General features: G+C 36.7%; 1 protein-coding gene and 1 pseudogene across 7 annotated transcripts in view; one reads left to right on the top strand and one right to left on the bottom strand.

Annotated features, from left to right (window-relative positions):
- LTBP1 (latent transforming growth factor beta binding protein 1) overlaps positions 1–6,000 on the top strand; it is a 461,690-nt gene that overhangs the window by 19,774 nt on the left and 435,916 nt on the right. The gene's annotated exons all lie outside the window — the stretch shown is intronic.
- Positions 5,352–6,000, bottom strand: part of LOC116524149 — a 3,331-nt pseudogene continuing 2,682 nt past the window's right edge.

Consider the following 6,000-nt stretch of genomic DNA (forward strand, 5'->3'; position numbering starts at 1 on the left):
ATTCAAATTTGCCAGTATTTTGTTGAGGATTTTTGTATCTGTGTTCATGAGAGACATTTGTCTGTAGTTTTCATGTTCCTGTAATGTCTTTGTCTGATTTTGGTATGAGGGTGATGCTGGCCTCAGAATGAGTTAGGAAGTGTTTTCTCTTCTTCTATCTTCTGAGAGAGATTGTAGAGAATTAATATGCTTTCTTCCTGAAATGTTTCCTAGAATTGACCAGTAAATTCATCTGTTTTCTGTTTTGAAAGGTTATTTATTACTGATTCAATTCCTCGAGTTTTGGCAGATTGTGTCTTTCAAGGAATTGATCCATTTCATTTAGATTATTGAATTTGTAGGCATATAATTCATTACATTCCTTTATTATTCCTTTAATGTTCATAGGATCTATAATGTTATCTCTGTTTTCATTTCTGACATTAGTAGTTTGTGTCTTCTTTCTTTTTTCTTAGCCTAGCTAGAGGCTTATCAGTTATACTGATAATCTCAAAGAGCCATCTTTTGGTCTCATTTATTTCCTTGATTTACTTTCTATTTTCAATTTCATTGATTTCTGCCCTAATTTTCATTATTTCTTTTCCACTGCTTGCTTTGGATTTAATATGCTGCTCTTTTTCTAGTTTCCCATGGTGGAAGCTTAGATTATTAGTTTCAGATCTTTCTTACTTTTTAATATATGCATTTATCGTTGTGAATTTCCCTCTAAACTCTGCTTTCACTGCATCCTGCAAATTTCATTAAGTTGTATTTTAATTTTCATTTAGGTCTAAAATATTTTAAAATTTCTCTTGAGATTTCTTCTTTGACCCATGCTTTATTTAGAATTATGTTGCCATATCTCCAAGTATTTTGGGATTTTCCCAGGTATTGTTATAATTTCTAGTTTAATTCTATTATAACCTGAGAATGGGTATTATATGATTTTTACACTTTTAAATTTGTTAAGGTGTGTTTTATGACCCAGAATATGGTTTGTTTTGGTGAATGTTCTATGTAAACTTGAGTAAAATGTATATTCTGCCGTTGCTAGATGAAGTAGTAAATAGTTGTAAGTTATATTCAGCTACTTGATGGTCACATTGAATTCCAGCTATGTCCTTACTGATTTTCTGCATGCTGGATTTGTTCATTTTGTGATAAAGGATTATTGAAGTCTCCAACTGTAATTATGGATTCATCTATTACTCCTTGCATTTGTGTCAGTTTTTTTTTTTTTGTTTGTTTGTTTGAGACAGGGTTTTACTCTGTCACCCAGGCTGGAGTGCAGTGGTGCGATCTCTACTCACTGAACCCGTTGCCTCCTGGGTTCAAGTGATTCTTGTGCCTCAGCCTTCTGAGTAGCTGGAACTACTGTGTAGCTACTGTTATGCCTGGCTAATTTTTGTATTTTTTGGTAGAGACAGGGTTTCACCATGTCAGCCAGGCGAGTCTTGAACTCCCTATCAGGTGATCCACCTACCTTGGCCTCCCAAAGTGTGGGGAGTTGCATGCCTGGCCACCTATCAGTTTTTGCCTTATGTATTTGGTGCGCTGTTGTTAGGTGCATACACATTAAGGATTGGTATGTGTTCTTGGAGAATTGACACTATTATTGTTATGTAATGCTCCGCTTTATGCCTGGTGACTTTCATTGCTCTGAAGCCAGCTCTCTGTGAAATTAATGTAGCTATTTCTTTTGATTGGTGTTAACATGGTGTATATTTTTTCATCCCTTTGCTTTTTATTTATATTGATCTTTATATTGAAAGTAGCTTTTGGAAGACAACATATCATTGGGTTTTGTTTTTTGATCCACTCTGACAGTCTCTGACTTTTAATTGGTGTATTTAGACCATTGATGTTTAAAGTGATTATTGACATAGTTGGATTAATAGCTACTATATTTGTTACTGTTTTCTATTCATTGCCCTTGTTTTTTGTTCCTCTTTTTGTCTTCTACTCTTTTTCTCTGCCTTTTATTTTTTTTTAAAAGACAGGGTCTTGCTCTGTTGCCCAGGCTGGAATGCAGTGGTGCAATCTGACTTTACTGTATCCTCCACCTCTGGGGCTCAAGTGATCTTCCATCTCAGCTTCCCAAGTAGCTGGGACTATAGGTGTGTGTCACCACACCTGGCTAACTGTGTGTGTGTATTTTTTTTTTTTTTTTTGAGGTGGAGTCTTACTCTGTCACCCAGGCTGGAATGCAGTGGGCAATCTTGGCTCACTGCAACCTCCGCCTCCTGGGCTCAAGCAATTCCCCTGTCTCAGCCTCCCAAGTAGCTGGGAATATAGGTGCCTGCCACCATACTCAGCTAATTTTTGTATTTTTAGTAGAGACAGGGTTTTGCCATGTTGGTCAGGCTGGTCTTGAACTCCTGACCTCAAATGATCTGCCTGCCTCAGCCTCCCAAAGTGTTGGGATTACAGGTGTGAGCCACTGTGCCCAGCCTTGTGTATGTGTTTTTTTGTAGAGATGAGGTTTTGCCACATTGCCCAGGCTGGGCTTCAACTCCTGGGCTCAAGTGATCCATATGCCTTGGTTGCCCAAAGTGCTGCTGTTGCATGGGCCACCATGCCTGACCCCTTTTATGGTTCTGATTGAGCATTTTATATGATTCTGTTTGTCTCCTTTCTTAGCATATCAGTTAATGCTTTTTTAAAAAAGCTTTTTTAGTGGTTGCCCTAGAGTTTGCAATATATGTTTACAACTAATTCAAGCCCACTTTCAAGTAACACTATACCACTTCACTGATAGTGTGAATACCTTATAATAACAGAATAATTTTGATACCTCTCTCCCAATTCTTACATCATTGCTGCCATTCATTTCACTTATATGTAAGCACACACACACAATTGAATATATTGTTGCCGTTATTATTTTGAGTAAACTTATAAATCAAGAATTAGAAAAATTAAAGTTTTTTATTTTGCCCTCACTATTCTTTCTCTGATGTTGTTCCTTTCTTTGTGTAGATCTGAGTATCTGTCCTATGTTGTTTGTTTTCTTTCTGGAAAACTTCTATTAACATTTGTTGCAAGGTAGGTCTACCAGCAACAAATTTTCTGGACTTTTGTCTGTCTAAGAACATCTTTATTTCTCTTTCACTTTTTAATTTTTAATTTTTGTGGGTACATATAGGTGTATGTATTTATGGGGTACATGAGATATTTTAATACAGGTATATAAATGTATAATAATCACATGAGAGTAAATGGAGTATCCATTATTTTAAGCATTTATCCTTTATGTTACAAACAATTGTTACACTCTTTTAGTTGTTTTAAAATGTACAATAAATGATGACCATAGTCACCCTGTTGGGCTGTCAAATACACAGAACATATTTATTCTGTCTAAAATATTTTTGTATCCATTAACCATCCCCACATCACCACAGTCACACCAGCCTTCCCAGCTCCTCTAATAGCTATCATTCTGCTCTCTATTTCCATGAGTTCAATTATTTTAATTTTGCCTTCCATAAATGTGAGAACATGAGAAGTTTGTCTTTCTGTGCCTGCCTTATTTCACTTCACATAATGACCTCCAGTTCTGTCCATGTTGTTGAAAATGACAGGATTTCATTCTTCTTTTTTTTTTTTTTTTGAAATGGAGTCTTGCTCTGTCTCCCAGGCTGGACTGTAGTGCAGGCACATGCTACCACACCCAGCTAATTTTTTTGTACTTTTAATAGAGGTGGGGTTTCACCATATTGACCAGGCTGGTCTTGAACTCCTGACCTCGTGATCCCAAAGTGCTGGGATTACAGGCGTGAGCCACCACACCCAGCCAATTTCATTATTCTTTATGGTTGAATAGTACTCAATCGTGTATGTGTACCACATTTTCTTTATTCAAATCTTGGCTAGTGTGAATCATGCTCCAATAAACATAAGAGTGCAGATATTTCTTTGATATACTGATTTCATTTCTTTGAGGTATATATAGGAGTAGGATTACTGGGTTGGATGGTAACTATTTTTAGTTTTTTGAGGAACCTCCAAACTGTTCTCCATAGCAGTTGTACTAATTTACATTCCATCAACGGTGTTTGAGAGTTCCTTTTCTCCATATCCTTGCCAGGATTTGTTATTTCCTGTCTTTTGCATGAAAGGCATTTTAACTGGGGTAAGATGATATCCCATTGTGGTTTGATTTGCATTTCTTTAATGATCAATGATATTGAAAACCTTTTCATATACTTGTTTGCTATTTGTATGTCTTTTGCGAAATGTCTATTCAGATCTTTTGCTTATTTATTAATTGGGTTATTCAAGTTTCTCCTCCTGTACAGTTGTTTGTGCTCCTGATATATTCTGGCTATTAATCCTTTGTCAGATGGATAGTTTGCAAATATTTTCTCTTACTCTCTTGGTTGTCTCTTCACTTTACTGATTGTTTCCTTCGCTGTATAGAGGCTTTTTAACTTGATGTGATCCTATTTGTTCATTTTTTCTTGTTTTCTTGTAGGATATTAATCAACTAATTTTTGCCCAGTCCAAAGTCCTGGAGTTTCCCCAAAGTTTTCTCATAGTAAGTTCATAGTATGAGGTTTTAGATTTAAGCCTTGAAATCCATTTTGATTTGGTTTTTATATATGATGAGAGACAGGGATCTAGTTTGTTGCATTTGCCTTTGGCATCTTTGTCATGAAATCTTTCCCAGGGTCTATGTTATCTTCCAGGGTTCTTGTTGTTTTAGGTTTTACATTTAAGTCTTTAATCTATCTTGAGTTGATTTTTCTGTATATGGTACAAGGAAGGGGTTTGGTTTCACTTTTCTGCATGTGGCTAGCTAGTTACCTCAGCACCATTTATTGAATAAGAAGTCTTTTCCCCATTGCTTATTTTTGTTGACTTAGTTGAAGATAAGATGGTTGTAGGTGTGCAGCCTTATGTCCAGGTTCTCTATTCTGGTCCATGGCCTATGTGTCTTTTTATACAAGTGCCATGCAGTTTTGGTTACTGTAGCCTTGTAGTATAGTTTCAGGTCAGGTAACTTGATGCCTTCAGCTTTGTTCTTTTTGATTAGGATTGCCTTGGTTGTTTCAGCTCTTTTTTTGGTTCCATGTAAACTTTAACATAGTTTCTTCTGATTTTGTGAAGAGTGTCCTTGGTGGTTGATAAGAATAGCATTGAACCTGTAAATTGCTTTGGGCAGTATGGTCATTTTATTTTATTTTTTTTTACAAAAGTATCTGTTTTATTGTGTAAAACAAGTAAAGCATTTTATTACATAATGTAGACATTTTTAATAAGCATTAAATAAATAAATCTAGGCTATTTGAAAAATACTGTTGAGCCAGTGAGCATATTTCATAATTTGGAAGTCACAAATCAAGTGTGCAGGATTTGATTTTCTACATTTAAAATGAAGAACCAAAGTTCTCTTCTTTATTTTCAGCTAAAGGCAGGAGATTACTTTCCAACTCCTTTTGTTTCTGGAGAAGGCACTCAGTTCTGAAAGTTCCTTAAGGATTGCTTGCTGTCGATTCCTGTTTTTTTTTACCAAGTTAGGATTAAGAAGTGGGTCCCTGACACAGTCAGAATCAAATAGCTGTTGTTCTTGACCGTTTTGTGAATGCTGGTACTGAGAGTCCTGGGTTGACGTCTAGACAATGGTGCATCTGGATCAAGATAATAGATCTCATTTGTTTGAACATAGGGAATAAAATGGGACGATTCAAAGGCCGGGCGCGGTGGCTCAAGCCTGTAATCCCAGCACTTTGGGAGGCCGAGGCGGGTGGATCACGAGGTCAAGAGATCGAGACCATCCTGGTCAACATGGTGGAACCCCGTCTCTACTAAAAATACAAAAAATTAGCTGGGCATGGTGGTGCGTGCCTGTAATCCCAGCTAGTCAGGAGGCTGAGACAGGAGAATTGCCTGAACCCAGGAGGCAGAGGTTGCGGTGAGCCGAGATCGCGCCATTGCACTCCAGCCTGGGTAACAAGAGTGAAACTCCGCCTCAAAAAAAAAAAAAAAAAAAAAAAAAAAAAAAAAAAAAAAAAAAAG

Source organism: Sapajus apella, unplaced genomic scaffold, assembly GCF_009761245.1.
Source record: "Sapajus apella isolate SASKATOON/1434 unplaced genomic scaffold, GSC_monkey_1.0 scaffold44, whole genome shotgun sequence".
NCBI lineage: Eukaryota > Metazoa > Chordata > Mammalia > Primates > Cebidae > Sapajus > Sapajus apella.